Source organism: Pinus tabuliformis, chromosome 3_1 (genome assembly GCF_031772625.1).
Source record: "Pinus tabuliformis cultivar Carrire ecotype Pingquan chromosome 3_1, CPIR1, whole genome shotgun sequence".
Taxonomy (NCBI): domain Eukaryota; kingdom Viridiplantae; phylum Streptophyta; class Pinopsida; order Pinales; family Pinaceae; genus Pinus; species Pinus tabuliformis.
This window is the reverse complement of record NC_142301.1, coordinates 369,276,231-369,293,644: the sequence shown is the minus strand read 5'-3', so window position 1 is coordinate 369,293,644 and position 17,414 is coordinate 369,276,231. Positions and strand designations below refer to the sequence as shown.

The window sequence follows — 17,414 nt, the reverse complement described above, 5'->3', positions numbered from 1 at the left end:
TAGAAACCAATGTAATTAAATCAAAAATAAAACTTGGAATAAGGAGGATCATAGGAAGAATTAAAATAGAGTACCTTAAAAACTCTACCCTTCCCATTTTGGAAATACTAGGAAGATTATGTGGTTTAATTAGGAAAAAGGGGAAAGACAAACATAATGGTAAGAATAAAGATTAATCCTAAACTAATTTAAACCTAATTAAGAAAAGAGGAGGGCGAATTAAAATGAGAAAAATAAATTAAATTTAGAGAAATGTAGAGAAGCTCCATGTGTCAACAACCAACATAAGAATATCCATCTAGGAGATAACCTGAGTTAAATTAGGGAGTAGATTGGGGATAAAATCTTGACTCATTAATTGACTTCAAGTAATGAACACAAATTAAGGAATAAAAGGGGGGAAGAAAGTGTAAAAATTTCTGTTTTCCCACCCCGGTTTTCAGTTTCTCCTTATTTCTCCCATGTAGTTAAATGCCCATTCCCATAACCATACATTTAACAGACTGAAAAAAATAAATATTGTGGAAAACACAAATTCTGGAAATTTTTTCAGAATGCTAGAAATTGCAGAATTAAAAATCAGCAATCAAAAACAGCCATTAAAACACATTAAAACACTGATATTTTTGGTCAACTTGACCCTGGAAAAACCCTCTACAACTCTTGGGGAAAACTAGTTTGAGAGCTCTTCTTTATTTCTGAAAATTGCCTTTTTACAGTGAGAATTATTCAGCAAAAAATTAGCAAGAAAATTTACAACTTATCTCCTTTCCCGTGCCTCACAGCAATCTGGAAATTACAGCAAACAGGACAGCAATAAATGCTGTACGGCCTCCGTTTTGTGTGTAGAAAAATCAGCAAACTGCTCCTCGATTTTTGTGCAAAAATCTGCCTTTCACTATGTGCTGAATCAGCTGTACAAATCTGCGCAACTGCTGCCTTGGAATGTGTGCCAAGCTGCTGTCTCCTTCTCCTCCCTGTTCAGAAATCTCTCTTGCTCTCTTACTCTCCTTCTCCCAATCTGCTCATGAAAGAATGAATGAACTTTTCCTCCTTTTCCTCCTTTAATATAACTCCAAGTGACTTTTGGGTGATCTCTAAATCCAATGGCTGAAATAGATTTAGATCAATGGCTGAGATTAAATGCTCATTTAAATCTCACTTTCTATTTTTTAATTCACCCCACTTTAATAAAGACCCACTTAGTCATTTATTTCCAAAGTCACTTTTCCTGTCTAATTTTTCATTTACTTTATAAAAGTTACTTTAAAATTAGACTTAGTAACTTTATTACTTAAAGTCACTTTTAAATTAGATTTAACTTTATAAAATTATAAAGTCACTTTAGGAGAAAAATTAAATTCTTTTGGACACTTTTCCCTAGGCCAAAGATCAAAGCCTAAGGGAACCACCTGTCCTTCGGTACCAAATTTCAACACTCCCCTCTTACCGAGGAAGGTGTTCCTCACCACACCCATCTTGTCTCTGAAGTAGACATGCTTGCCCCATGGTAAGGCTTTGGTAAGGATATCTGCAACATGCTCATCAGTGGAAATATACTCAAGCTTCACAACTCCCTTCTGAACATAGTCTCTGATGAAATGATATCTGATCCCGATATGCTTTGACCTGTCATGAAATACTGGATTCTCCGTGAGTTTAATGCAACTCTGATTATCACGGTAAATCACTGAAGGTCTCAACGGCTGACCAAATAAGCCAAACAACATCTTGCGAAGCCAGATGGCCTCACAACTAGCTAGACTGGCTGCCATATATTCTGCTTCCGCTGAACTCAGTGCTACTGACTGCTGCTTCCGGCTGAACCATGACACTACTGCTGAACCCAACCCAAAACAACACCCTGAAGTGCTCTTCCTATCAGAAGCACAACCTGCCCAATCAGAATCAGTGTATCCTGCCAATCTCACTCCATCTCCCTGCCTGTAGTCCAGACCATAATCCACTGTCCCCTGCAAGTACCGCAAAATGTGTTTTGCAGCCACCCAGTGAACCTTCCTAGGCTCACACATAAACTGACTCATCGTGTTGACTGCAAAACAGATATCTGGTCTAGTGTTGACCAAATACATCAAGGAACCAATCAGCTGCCTGTACAATGTGGGATCCACCAACTCGGAATCCGAAGCATGAAGCTTCTTCCAGTTGGTGATCATCGGTGTCGACATGGGTCTACAATCCTCCATGTGGAATCTGCTAAGGATGTCCACTATATACTTCCCCTACCCCAGGAAGAAATGCCCCTCCTCCTGCCACACCTCCAAGCCCAAAAAGTAATGCATCAAGCCGATGTCCTTCATCTCAAACTCCGCCGCAAGATCTCTCTTGCAGTGCTCTATGAGTCTCTCTGCACTTGTAATGATCAAGTCATCCACATACAGCACCAGAATGAGAGGCTTCTCACCAATCACAATAAAGTAAAGGTTCGGATCTGCCTCACTCTTTGTGAAACCCATCCCCTGCAAGTATGCATCTATCCTGGAGTACCAAGCTCTGGGAGCTTGCTTCAGGCCATAAAGGGCCTTCTTCAATTTGCACACATGGGACTCCTTCCCATGCACCTCAAAGCCCTGTCGCTGCTCAATGTACACCTCCTCCTGTATGAAGCCATTGAGAAATGCGGTCTTCACATCCATTTGGTGGATCTTCCAACCCATCTCTGCTGCTATCGATATAATGGAGCGGATCGAAGTATATCGAGCCACGGGAGCGAAGGTCTCCTCATAATCAACTCCCTCTACCTAGGAGAACCCTCTAGCCACAAACCTCGCTTTGAATTTCTCAATGCTGCCATCTGCAGCATGCTTTACCTTGTAAAGCCATCTGGAAGTAACCACGAATTTGCCTTCAGGCCTCGGCACCACCTCCCAAACATCATTCTTCATGATAGAAGAATACTCCTCCTGCATGGCCTCTCTCCAGACCTGCTGGCTAGCTGCCTCCTCATAGCTAGAAGGCTCAGAGTCAAGGATGCTGGTAACCATCGCCATATAGCTACAAAACCTCTCAGGTGGTCTACTCTCTCTGACTGGCCTCTTCGGCTCAGCAACAGATGTGGCATCTCTCAAGGTGTCCTGAAGCCACTTGGGCTTCCTCTTCCCTGAGCGCACTTCTCCCACCGGATAATGAAACTCCTCCTCCTCATCATCATCAGTAGCCTGAACTCCTGACTGTGTGTCTGCTGTCCTCCTGCCTGCACCTGAACCTGTAGAAGCTGAGGTACCGTGTGAACTGTCCATCAATGGACTCCCTAGTGAACTGCTCTGTGAACTACTCTGCATGCTGCCCGGAGCACCACCCCTCTGGCTCGGTGAGCCACTGCTCACTGACGGACCTGACATCCTCATAGATGTACCTCCTGATCCTTCTGATCCCTGCCCACTGGATCCCTGCGACTGACTCAACTGCTGCTGAGGGTCTGGCTGATCCAGATACTCTAACTCCCGTGACCTCCTAAAGGCCCTGTCCTTCTCGAACTTCACATCCCGTCTGACAACAACTCTCCTCTGTGCAGGAATGTAAATCCGAAAGGCCTTTGAGGTCTCACTGTAGCCCACAAAGATACCCTTCTCTACGGTGGGCTCTAGTTTGGTCCTCTTCTCCTTGGGTATATAGGAGTATGTAATGCATCCAAAGATATGAAGATGACCAATATCAGGCTTCTTCCTGTAGAAAGCCTCCTCCGGAGTCATGTGCCCCAAGGCACGATGCGGACTCCTGTTCTGCAAGTAAACAGCGGTGTTGCAGGCCTCTGCCCACAAGAACAATGGCAACCCCTGATCATGTAACATGGCTTTGGCAGCCCCTATGATGGATCTGTTCTTCCTCTCTGCAACCCCGTTCTGCTGGGGGTTGTAAGGAACAGTGAACTCCCTCCTAATGCCTGCCTCCGCACAATAGTCAACAAACTCTCCAAGGGTGTACTCTCCTCCATTGTCCGACCTCAGGGACTTGATCTTTCGACCTGTCTGAGTCTCCACAAGAGCTCTGAACTCCTGAAACCGCTTGAAGACCTCACTCTTGGTCTTCAAGAAATAAATCCAGGTCCTCCTGGAGTGATCATCAATGAATAAGACATAGTACTCATATCCACTCAAGGAAACATGAGACATCCGACCGCTCACATCGGAATGAATCAAATCAAGTATCCCAGTCGCTCTGCTGTCACTGCTGGGAAAGGGGATTTGGCAAACTTGCCCATCGCACAACCTCTGCAAGTATCAAAGTGATTAGTACTGAAATCTGGCACACCTGTAGTGATCTCCCGCAATGTCCTCAAGGCTCCATGATACATATGTCCCATCCTGCGGTGCCAAATCTCACACAGCTCAGAACTGCTAGCTCTGCTGTCGGTACTACTGCTCAATGCCAAAAGGGGTTGGAATGCAAACTTGTACACCTTTGCATGGCGTACACCTATCACTTTAGCTAAATCAGCTGGAGTGCCCCTGGGATACATCAACACCTGTCCTCCCCTGAACAGTACCTCATATCCTCTATCCTCCAAAGCTGAGACGGATATGAGGTTCTTCCTCATCCCTGGCACATAAAGAACATCTGACACTTTCAAGGGAGGTCTGGACTCCCTCTGAAATGTCAGTGTACCCACCCCGACTGCTCTAACAACTCTGTCATCACCGAGTACTACCTCAATATCAGTGCCACTCTCTGAAAGCTCTGAGAAGTACTCCCGGACTCCTGTCATGTGACGTGAAGCCCCACTGTCCACATACCAGATACTTGAAGATGCTCCGCTAATAGAGGGAAAAGCATGCTCCCTCTGAACCTGTGTGGCAGGTGATCCTGCACTAGAGGACTCACACGTAGTGAACGCAAACTCTCGGTCAAAACGACCAGCAAAGTCCTCAATTTCTGCTGAAGCTGCTACGTCCTGGTTCTTCCCCTTCTTCTTCTTCTTCTCCGGACACACAACTGCATAGTGTCCCATTTTTTGACAATTCCAACACTTCACCTTGGAATAGTCCTTCTGTGTGTTCCCCTGTTTACCTTTACCTTTGCCTTTGCCCCCACCACTGCTTGTGGAAGCCTGCTTCTTCCCTTTGCCTTTCTTGCCTCCTGCCACCAGTGCTACATCCTCATCCTGCTCAACTGGCTTGGCTGCCCCAAGCTGACCTTTCCTGATCTCTGTCTGAATGCAATCATCCCAAAACCTCTCCCATGTGGGAAGGGTCTCACGTGCACAAACCCCATCAGCAAAGTTCAACCATGAACGGGGGAGGCCATTCACTGCAATCCGCACCAACTAAGTGGGTGGAATGGCCTCTCCAATCGCTGCCAACTCATCTCTCACATTAGTAATCTTTGTGAGATATCCAGCTGCACTATCATTCGCCATCTTAATGTTTTTCAGCTTCTCCTTCAGGACCATCTTCCGGTTCTCATTGGTACTCTGGTAGAGATTGGACAATGCTGTCCACATCTCATGGGCATTGCTCTTTACTCTCACATGAGGAATGCAATGGTCTTTGATTCCGTCTAGAATCAGCCTCTTACCCTTATTGTTCTTCTTTTTATACTCAGCCAACTGAGTAATATCAGTGGGCACAACAACAGGGTTCTGTGCGGTATGCACCATGATATCCCAGACTTCTGCTTCCTCAAAGATACTCTGCATTCTCTCCTTCCAAACACTGTAATTTGTATGCCCATCCAACCTATCCTCCACCCTCAATCCCAATGACATCCTGCTGTCCTGAAACTGAAAGAATAACACTGCTGTAGTAAAGATAAAACTGCTGTTTATGAAAAAATCAGCTTGCTGGAATTTTCTGAGTGAAAAATCAGCGACTGTAATTTTTCCTTTTGCTGTCCCAAACTGCCCTTCAGCACTCAAGCTCTGATACCATGTAAAAATTTCTGTTTTCCCACCCCGGTTTTCAGTTTCTCCTTATTTCTCCCATGTAGTTAAATGCCCATTCCCATAACCATACATTTAACAAACTGAAAAAAATAAATATTGCTGAAAACACAAATTCTAGAAATTTTTTCAGAATGCTGGAAATTGCAGAATTAAAAATCAGCAATAAAAAACAGCCATTAAAACACATTAAAACACTGATATTTTTGGTCAACTTGACCCTAGAAAAACCCCCTACAACTCTTGGGGAAAACCAGTTTGAGAGCTCTTCTTTATTTCTGAAAATTGCCTTTTTACAGTGAGAATTATTCAGCAAAAAATCAGCAAGCAAATTTACAACTTATCTCCTTTCCCGTGCCTCACAGCAATCTGGAAATTACAGCAAACAGGACAGCAGCAATAAATGCTGTACGGCCTCCGTTTTGTGTGCAGAAAAATCAGCAAACTGCTCCTCGATTTTTGTGCAAAAATCTGCCTTTCACTACGTGCTGAATCAGCTGTACAAATCTGCTCAACTGCTGCCTTGGAATGTGTTCCAAGCTGCTGTCTCCTTCTCCTCCCTGCTCAGAAATCTCTCTTGCTCTCTTGTTCTCCTTCTCCCAATCTGCTCATGAAAGAATGAATGACCTTTTTCTCCTTTTCCTCCTTTAATATAACTCCAAGTGACTTTTGGGTGATCCAAGTGACTTTTGGGTGATCTCTAAATCCAATGGCTGAAATAGATTTAGATCAATGGCTGAGATTAAATGCTCATTTAAATCTCACTTTCTATTTTTTAATTCACCCCACTTTAATAAAGACCCACTTAGTCATTTATTTCCAAAGTCACTTTTCCTTTCTAATTTTTCATTTACTTTATAAAAGTTACTTTAAAATTAGACTTAGTAACTTTATTACTTAAAGTCACTTTTAAATTAGATTTAACTTTATAAAATTATAAAGTCACTTTAGGAGAAAAATTAAATTCTTTTGGACACTTTTCCTTAGGCCAAAGATCAAAGCCTAAGGGAACCACCTGTCCTCCGGTACCAAATTTGAACAGAAAGAGACAACTAGGAGAAGAAATATGAATCTTGTTGAGGTGAGGAAAATATAGTTTTAAATAAAAATTTAAGTAAATAATTTTGGGAGACCCTTGATGTGAGAATGACACATGGGTGGGTGAATAATCAAGCTATTGAATTATAAAAAAAAAAAAATTAATTATGCATGACATGACAAGTGTCACCTATGAGGACTCCTATAAAAGAAGGGGCAAGCCATGGGAGAAGGGACTTTTTGGGGGAACCCTATTGTTGGATGGATGAGATGATGTCAGAGTAGTGATTACGAAGCTATAGTGAGTTTGGTGAGGTAGAGGATTATAGAGAGGGGACTCTGGAGCCAAGGTGTGTTCTCCTCTACTAGTTAGTGCTTTCCTCCATTGTACAACCCCATTGCAGCTCGGGGGTCCGCGGGGAAGAAGAGTACCCAAGGAGTAGGCTGGGAGGTTAACCGGTGGGTCTTCGCATTCAGATCAAGTGCGTCATCATTCACTCGCGGAGGTGACCAGCTACAAGGAATACCAGCAACAACAGAGCAAGTGGAGTCTCGCCTTCTGGTGAACGGTACATATGTATTTCATTACTATTGATCTTAGTTAAAAGTATGAAAATGTTATGATATGTTTCCTGAAATGAGTGGCAGGAATGTGTGTGCTAAATAAATTTGAATTTCAATGCGTTTCTTTTCTGGTTGTATTTGCTGTTAAAAAAAAAAAAATGTATATAGTCTGGATATGGTCCTCACACTTGGTATCAGAGCTATGTTGAACCCTTGAGGCCTATGGGCCCATGCATGTATGGCTAGTTTTGTTAAATAATATGATGAAAATCTCTAACTAATGTGACAAACTCCGACCTCCTCCTTCGTTTATCCCTTGCAATTTCGTCTGGCGGGGGATTTTAAATAATCTCTGCTCACAAATTCGTCAGGGAACAGAAAATCCTTCACTGCGTTCCTCAATCCACCAGTCTTGCTCTCATCAACAAGCCGATCATTCATAGTCACTTCGCCAAACGCTGCTGGCTTCTCCAGATCTTCAGTATTCGTTCTATGCTCACTTATTATTTCCATTATGCTCTTCTAATGCTAATAACCTGTGGGTGGAAACCCTGCTCGACATCAGATATAACTATTTTATGAGTCACAACACCAGATATGACTATTTCAGTAACAATATGGATTTCTAAATACAATTGGAAAAGCAAATTGTTTACCCAAACTATTCAGGTTCTTCACACAATACTACTTCAGTTACAATATAAATTTTCATGGGAAAGAGAAATCATCAATCACGTCTCTCCGTGATTTGCACAATGAGGAATTAAAGTGAAAAAAAAGCCCAGTTCCGCACTAATATTTAAGATGACCTGAAATTTCATTATATTTAGCTTCAATTATTGGGGGGCGTTCGATCTGAATTTTCATTAGATTTTGCTTCATTTATTGGGTGGCGTTGAGGCGAATCAACCCAATTACAGATAATTTATTGAACAGAATTTGCTGGATTTAAGATCTACTCTTGGAAAGTATGAGGAACATTATGTAACACGTAACAGTAAAGAAGTGGCCGAATCCGTAAAAAAAGGAGACAGTTTATTTCTCGACATCGAATTTGAAGAGAAAGAGGAAGTGAAAAGCTTTTGGAAAGTAGACTGTAGGTGACAAACTTGAAAACAAAATGACCCTACAAAAAATCTAAGATGGTACATTGGATTTTTATGAGAATTAAACGGATTTGATAGAGTTGGTGAGTTTGATGGGAAATAAACAATACAACTTTGTTGACAGGCGATGGTAGGACGACAGAGAAGGTATCGTAATTGAAACTTCTGGTCGTACGCGAAGGCAAGATCTTGATGTGTGTTTGGCCATGGGCGGACAAATCAATTAATTGGGATCTGTTTTTAAGAAAAAGAGGGCTAAATGCAGAAGAAATTTTGAAGGTTCAATATGAGCTTCCGGTGGGGATTTATGGCACAGAACGCATGGGTATTTGGTTCTTGAGAGGCTTGGCCACTGGGCTTATCAGTGTCCTCTGCGAGGACTGACTCCCGTTTTTTGTCACCTCGTTAGATGGTGATTATAGTATTACATGGTTTATCTTTCCAAGGTGCCAATTCAATTTATTCTGCCTGAACAACGGTTCTCGCATGTGGGTCCCTGTGGAATTGCTGAAAGGGGATAATAGGCACAAACTGGTTTCGGATGCTACAGCAGGTATGTTATTTTCCCCAAAATATTACCTTTGTTCTCGGCTGGTTGTAAATTGACCACATTAAATACTTTTCTTCCTTTCTCTGCCTTTGTTATACCTTGTTCTGAATATCTGATTTTAATTTATGGTCTTACATTCTATAATTTTACTCTGCAATCTCTCACTCTCCTTACATATGTTTTGCGAAGACCATATGCCTTCGGTCTCTGAATCCTCTTCAAACTCTTGGTTTAGGACCCTTGCTATAGATAGACCGAGATTGCTACTTAGCTTCCTTGCTCTTATTAGAGCTCGTTGGCCAAGTTTATGTTTCATCTCTGCTGCTGTAGCTAGATCTCTGCTAACCTCACATCCGCCTTTAGCTCTAGTTCTTGGCCGAATTCATCTCTTTCCGGTACCGCATTTTTCTCCTTTTTATTTTTATTTTTTTTTATTTTCTGGTGTACCCTTTCTCCGACTTTCTGCTCTAATCCGTGGGCAATAGGTGGATCCATCTCCATTGAAAACACCTCCATATCTCCACACATGTTGGCCGGACAGATTCCCATGTGCTCCACTTGCATCGATTACCGGTTTCTTACAACGTGTTAATTCCCCGTGTCAGCTTCAGACTTTTAGCCATTTCTGGACGTTGTATTGATGGCGCTCTGCTATCTCGACTGTTTATGGTTTATCTTGTACACGAGTGTTCTCCCTCGGTTAACATTCCTACCGCTGTTTGCAATGGCTCACGTATCAACTTTTATTTGATATGAATCAAACGATGGCTTGCTATAACAAAAAGTGGCTCCTATGACTTCTGGAAAAACTCGCTCTTGTGGCCGCCTATAATATGACATGACTCACATTAGTATGGCTCATTGCTTTATATGGAATGACTATACATCCTAAAGAGCCGAGACATTGCTTTTGACATCATACATGATTGAATGTGGTTATCACCTCGCTGTAAAGCATCTAAAATTATATAGACAGTGAAAATGCAAATCGTGTAACTTTGACCGCGAGTCTCGGATAATCTTAACGACAAGGACATGTGACTTGACTGTAGCCCCTACTGCAGCAGTTTAAGAGAAACAATAATGTACAACTGTAGACTTAAATGACCAAGGTGTTTATGATGATGATGGTTAAGGAATGCATATGTCATATATCAATTATGAAGATCGGTATCATAAAAGCCAACTTGTTTTACCTGAAGCACATCTTTGAATATATCAAGTTTGATACAAATCATTTTAAGGAGATTGAGATTATCTGTGAAGCATCAAAATGATAAAGTCGACCTATATAATAACATCATCGCTAGAGCATCAACTGTAGCATTGACTTATGTGGCATCATCTCTATTGCAAATATATAGCATTAAGATTTAACCATTGAAGATCTCATCTTTGCAGTTAGACAAGAGAATGATGGAAAGTCTGCATACACATATAAAGGAAGATAAAGATGATACATGTGTAGGACAAAAGATTTTGAAACTAGATGAACTTCAAATACCTCTTTGCTATGGCTCCGGAAAGGCAAGGTACATAGTATTTGTTTATGATGTATGTATAATTACGGGTTTATTTAATTTCTGGAGAAAGTGATGATATGATGTTTATGTATGAGGGTTTTTGTGATAAGGAGGTTGAGGATGAATAATTTTTTTTTTTAAGATGTAATTTTACCTAGTGGTATAGGGAGTTATATTCTATCTTATTTCTCCCTATGTTTTCAAAATAATTTGGCACAGTGCCCTCCATGCCATTGGGTGGTTCTGCTAGGGTTTTGAGGCTGTGATTTTAAATGCCAGTAACTTTCTCAATATTGATCAGGTTCACTATTATGACCCCAATTTGGAAGTGGCATTGCTGTTTTGCTTCTAATGGCTCCTATCTTGCTGCGATCGGGTCATAACCAAAGAGATAACCCTAATACGACATTATCTTAGACACTTTATTCTGCGAGGACCTCAGATTGAGGATCTGGACCCATGACACTATTATTAGCGATTGAGATATTCATGGTTGTGATGTTTATGAATGCTTCCATTGATATTATGGTAGCATGAATGGTTATTTATCTTATTTATCAGTATTCTGATGATTGCAATATTAAATAGTTAAGTTGGTCTCTATTTGAAATTATGATGAGGGTAGTAAAGAATATGTATGCGCTCTACTAAAAGCATAATGAGGATAAATTTTATGGATAGGTATATTTCTACGATGTTACGATGTTGATAGCTTAATGAATATGTATGTTTCCATTGATGATTATTGATGATAGCCATGAGGGATGTGTCCCCTATGTTACCTACTTCCTTTAGTTCAGACTTACAATGGACAATGATGTGAATGACCAGGAATTGTTAATGATGCTATTATGATAATTGACTAACATTGAGAAACCTTGTTACTGATGATTATTGAGTATGGCAGGAAACCATCAGAGGCACTCGCATATGACATGTCGATGACACCTGGTTTGATGAAAATTTATATTACTTTATCTTTGAAAGTCTAAGTCGATCTTGGAATCTGCCACACCACTATATACATTATTTTTATTTTTTATTTTTATTTTTTTATAACAGCAAATACAACCAGAAAAGAAACGCATTGAAATTCAAATTTATTTAGCACACACATTCCTGCCACTCATTTCAGGAAACATATCATAACATTTTCATACTTTTAACTAAGATCAATAGTAATGAAATACATATGTACCGTTCACCAGAAGGCGAGACTCCACTTGCTCTGCTGTTGCTGGTATTCCCTTGTAGCTGGTCACCTCCGCGAGTGAATGATGACGCACTTGATCCGAATGCGAAGACCCACCGGTTAACCTCCCAGCCTACTCCTTGGGTACTCTTCTTCCCCGCGGACCCCCGAGCTGCAATGGGGTTGTACAATGGAGGAAAGCACTAGCTGGTAGAGGAGAGCACACCTTGGCTCCAGAGTCCCCTCTCTAAAATCCTCTACCTCACCAAACTCACTATAGCTTCGTAATCACTGCTCTGACATCATCTCATCCATCCAACAATAGGGTTCCCCCAAAAAGTCCCTTCTCCCATGGCTTGCCCCTTCTTTTATAGGAGTCCTCATAGGTGACACTTGTCATGTCATGCATAATTAATTTTTTTTTATAATTCAATAGCTTGATTATTCACCCACCCATGTGTCATTCTCACATCAAGGGTCTCCCAAAATTATTTACTTAAATTTTTATTTAAAACTATATTTTCCTCACCTCAACAAGATTCCTATTTCTTCTCCTAGTTGTCTCTTTATTCCCCCCTTTTATTCCTTAATTTGTGTTCATTACTTGAAGTCAATTAATGAGTCAAGATTTTATCCCCAATCTACTCCCTAATTTAACTCAGGTTATCTCCTAGATGGATATTCTTATGTTGGTTGTTGACACATGGAGCTTCTCTACATTTCTCTAAATTTAATTTATTATTCTCATTTTCATTCACCCTCCTCTTTTCTTAATTAGGTTTAAATTAGTTTAGGATTAATCTTTATTCTTACCATTATGTTTGTCTTTCCCCTTTTTCCTAATTAAACCACATAATCTTCCTAGTATTTCCAAAATGGGAAGGGTAGAGTTTTTAAGGTACTCTATTTTAATTCTTCCTATGATCCTCCTTATTCCAAGTTTTATTTTTGATTTAATTACATTGGTTTCTAATCATCATTTACCCTTGACGTAAATTTACCTAGTTTTCATTCCTTGCTTATATTTATTTATTATTATTTATTTTTAATGATTCCAAGGATGCCAAGTTTGGTTGTGCCCTTCAAGAACTTCCCTAGAAGTTCCAAGGGTGCCACACCTAATAGTTTATTTGTGATGCCAAGGGTGCCAGTTTGGTTGTGCCCTTCAAGAACTTCCCTAGAGGTTCCAAGGGTGCCACACCTACTAGTTTATTTGTGATGCCAAGGTGCCAAGTTGGTCGTGCCCTTCAAGAAATTCCCCTGAAGTTCCAAGGGTGCCACACCACTTGCCCTTCAAGCATCCAGTGACTACGAGGGGAAAGTATAGTGCAACGTCATGGACCACTATCATCTCCTATGTTGCCTGCTATAGTGAGACTAATGGTGTCGGGGATCAAGGAATCCGCCTTGATGCGCGCCCCCCGGTAAAGTCCTCATGAGCGACCCAACCTTGGGACCTGCCCTCATGGCATCGTGATCTTCAAGGCGAAGGTGTTTCAACCCTTCCAGCCCAAGTCACGGTGGGAGTGCTAGTGGGTGAGATCAGGGACTCTGTCCCACCCCTCCCATGTACTTCCATCCACCTGTACAACCCCATCACCCATATGTGGGTCATTCGGTCAAGCAACTAATCTGTGTCTACAACCATTAACATATCATCAGAATATAGTTAAACATATATGGCAGATTTCAAGATCGACTTAGACTTTAAAAGATAAGATAATATGGATTTTCATCAAACCAGGTGTCATCGACATGTCATATGCGAGTGCCTTTGATGGTTTCCTGCCATACTCAATAATCATCAGTAACAAGGTTTCTCAATGTTAGTCAATTATCATAATAGCATCATTAACAATTCCTGGTCATTCACATCATTGTCCATTGTAAGTCTGAACTAAAGGAAGTAGGTAACATAGGGGACACATCCCTCATGGCTATCATCAATAATCATCAATGGAAACATACCTATTCATTAAGCTATCAACATCGTAACATCGTAGAAATATACCTATCCATCAAATTTATCCTCATTATGCTTTTAGTAGAGCGCATACATATTCTTTACTACCCTCATCATAAATTCAAATAGAGACCAACTTAACTATTAATATTGCAATCATCAGAATACTGATAGATAAGCTACATAACCATTCATGCTATCATAATATCAATGGAAAGCATTCATAAACATCACAACCATGAATATCTCAATCGCTAATAATAGTGTCATGGGTCCAGATCCTCAATCTGAGGTCCTCGAAGAATAAAGTGTCTAAGATAATGTCGTATTAAGGTCAAGAAAACTAGAGTGGGCACTACATACACCCCCTCTTAACAATGGACTTCGTCCCGAAGTCCTCGAAACATAAAGGAAAACGACGACACATATCCTAGGAATCCTTCCTGAAACTCTTGCTAACCTTCTGGCCCATGCATGCTAACCTTCTGAATAGGGCTCCCATGATTGCCGCAGAAAAGTCACTTCCATCTCTTTTGAGGGTTGTTGGAAGCTTCTTTTGAGTGCTAGCAATAAAACCTGTAGCAATTATTGTCTTAGCCGGAGTATGTGAGTCCCACTTATTGAGATTTTCCTCTGATGTTGCATAGTCAGGGTCTGCCTGGTTGGAGCTAGTTGGATTAACAACAAGGACCTCTCTAGTGTCCATCCACACACAAGACAGTCCACGCTTTCTGACAGTAGCAGCCAATATCTGTGCAGACCACAACTCTCCATGCCCAACAACAAAGTCTGAAAAGGATTCTGTAGCATGTCCAGCTATATAAATGGCATGAAGCATTGCTTTGAGGTTATTCACATCATTTTGAAGCTGAGAGAGAAATTTATCAAGATCATCTCCTTCTAATAGATTATAGGCCGTTTCTTTGTGCTTTTCATGCACTTGATCAAGAGCGGCTGTACAAGAAGTGTCTCGGGACTGAGCCTTGAGCACGAGATCATACAACATGTCTGTCACTTTTGACATTGCAGATACAACAACCACCTTCCTCTCTGATTGATCTTCCACAATGATTCCAGCCACGTTCCATAATCTTTCAGCAGTGCCCACGCATGTTCCACCAAATTTGTGAACGGCCCACATTTCACCTTGTGGAAGAGTGACTTCTTTAGAAGGCATTTCTGCCAAAGCAGCTTTCACATATGTGTCAAGTTCAATTGCCTCACAGCCCGAGGCAACAATCCAAGAGGCACTTCCGAAGATCGTTACCTAAGGTCGCTGAGTCGTTGCTGGTCCTGGGAAATGATGATTGCACATAAATTTTAGGTTCCCCTTAAGCACCAGGGATCAACAACTTCTACATTTCATCATACCTTTACGTGCATTACGGCTAGGTAATTCATCTTAACTTCCACTTTTTCTTACATTAATAAAGAATAGGGTCATCATATACAACCTTTAAGCCATCATTGGTTATCATATTTAGCTGACATGACTTTCCTTTATCAGAAATAATTAGGCAAGAGAAGTCATCAAGGATTTTAAAGCTCCCTCTAAAATCTTGCTTAAGGTGATCATTTTTCATTGAATCATGAGCTTCCCTTATGGGAAATGATCGGTGCCCACTTATGTCAAGAGGAGTGAATGGAATTAAGGTTCTCCGTATATTTGAGAACCCTGAAGTTGGATAAGCAGGGAAGGTTTCCTCTCCACAAGTAATCTCAACTAATCGTCCCTTACAAAAGGTTTCCCTGAAAGCCAAGTTCAATCTGTCGATGAAATTTCTGGGAGGCGGAACTGAGACCATGACAGCGAGAGTCTCCCCCTTGGTGGGTTTCCAATTAGATATATAGAAATCAACTGGCCAACGTTCGTATCCCAGTATCTGCATACAGGACTTGGATACGCTTTTCCATCCTTCTGTGAGGTCCTTGGCTCTCTCAATAGCTTGCTGTGCATTGGAGGTGAGTAGAGGTTCTATCAGCTTTTACAAATGCTGTAAGTACGTGTTTGTATGCTGATGTTTTTCTTGCTTTGTTAAAGAGAGCTGGATTGAGGCTTATGCTAACATCTGTAAACAAAATCATTTAAGATTGCTGCACAGAGCCTGTGCTTCCAATTAGTAGAAATTCATTCTCAAGATTTTCCTTTCATGGATGTCAATTGTATGTGAACAATATGTTTCAATTTTTATAAAATTTTTAAACTTTGGATTAATGTCTGAGTGGTTAATTGGAAAGTTAATATCCAGGAAGTGCATCTGACAAATACTGGATAAAATGTTCAATTTTAGTTGTTTGCCTATGATACCTGTTTGTTTTGTGGGCTTTTCAACGCTAGTTGCTTGTCAATATGACCTGTTGTTATGTCACATGGGTTCTCAAGCAAAATTCTTAAGTTTCTGTGGGTGATTAAAAGTTGAAATGTTATTAATCTCCTCACATGAACAAAAGTGGTCAATGCGACTGTTAGACGGATCAACAATATGGTACATCCAGTGAGGTAAATAAATTCTGAGCCAACATTGATCATCAAACAAGGTAGGAAAGTATATGATTCAATTAAAGTAATATTGTGTCAAAGTGGGTGCATCTTTCTCTAGTGTACTCCACAAAAACTGACTATGTAGGTACTAGGGCCTAGAACTTGACATGTTCTCCTTTTGGGAGGAGATCCTATGTGGATGCTACTACAAAGAATGCATGTCATGGTGCAGGATAGCTCTAGAATAATGACCCGGGACACTCATGTGTGATGAAGAAATCCCATCGTGTTGGTCAACTGTAGTTGTGAAGTCAGCCTTCTACAGAACATGACTTTGTGGGCAGACAATCAAAACATTATATTATCATTGTTGCATACATGAGCTGAAATTTTACTGACTGTAGATTATCAATAGGTGATGCCATCAATTTTGCCAATGTCCCACTCATTGTGCCACTTATTTGAGTGATATACATTTATAAAATGAATACCCATGCTTCTGTATTTGGATATTTCTAATGACAACCGAATGATAGTCTGTGTCATGAGCTCTCAGAGCCAGAATGAAAGAATATAAATTGCAGCTACTGTCAAGCTTTTGCATGCTGAGTAAACGTTTTTAGGACAATAATATTTCAAAAGAAATGCAATTGACATGCAAGTAATTTTATTCCTTATTCTCAAATCCCTCCGTTTCTATTGAGTATGACCGCGCCGCTCACCCTAACTACCTTATTCGTTCCTTGAGCTGGGTGAAATGCGGGGGCAGTGGCCTCGTTTTCAGTCACGATATTGTTTTATGTATACAACACGAGGATGCCATGTCGAGGTCCGCGACTGGACCCAGTTTGCAACATAGATTCTCTAATGTGCCAAAGATCAGAGATGCCCATCTGTTGACTTCTGGTGATGGGTTCTTGTGTTTGATGCAAGTTCTGATCTGTGGTGGGTGGTGAACCCTCTTTTTCCGGGGAAACGTTGTTCATTGAATATGCGCTATTCTAAATCCCACACCTGGTTGCGAGGAATAGCCTTCGATTGGAAACATAGCGTTTGCAAGCTCGTACTGTTTTCTTCATCGTCATCTACATATGTTT

The 17,414-nt window shown here is 40.9% G+C and overlaps 1 protein-coding gene across 3 annotated transcripts in view; it reads left to right on the top strand.

Annotated features, from left to right (window-relative positions):
• Positions 1-17,414, top strand: part of LOC149187244 (uncharacterized) — a 212,433-nt gene that overhangs the window by 192,108 nt on the left and 2,911 nt on the right. The gene's annotated exons all lie outside the window — the stretch shown is intronic.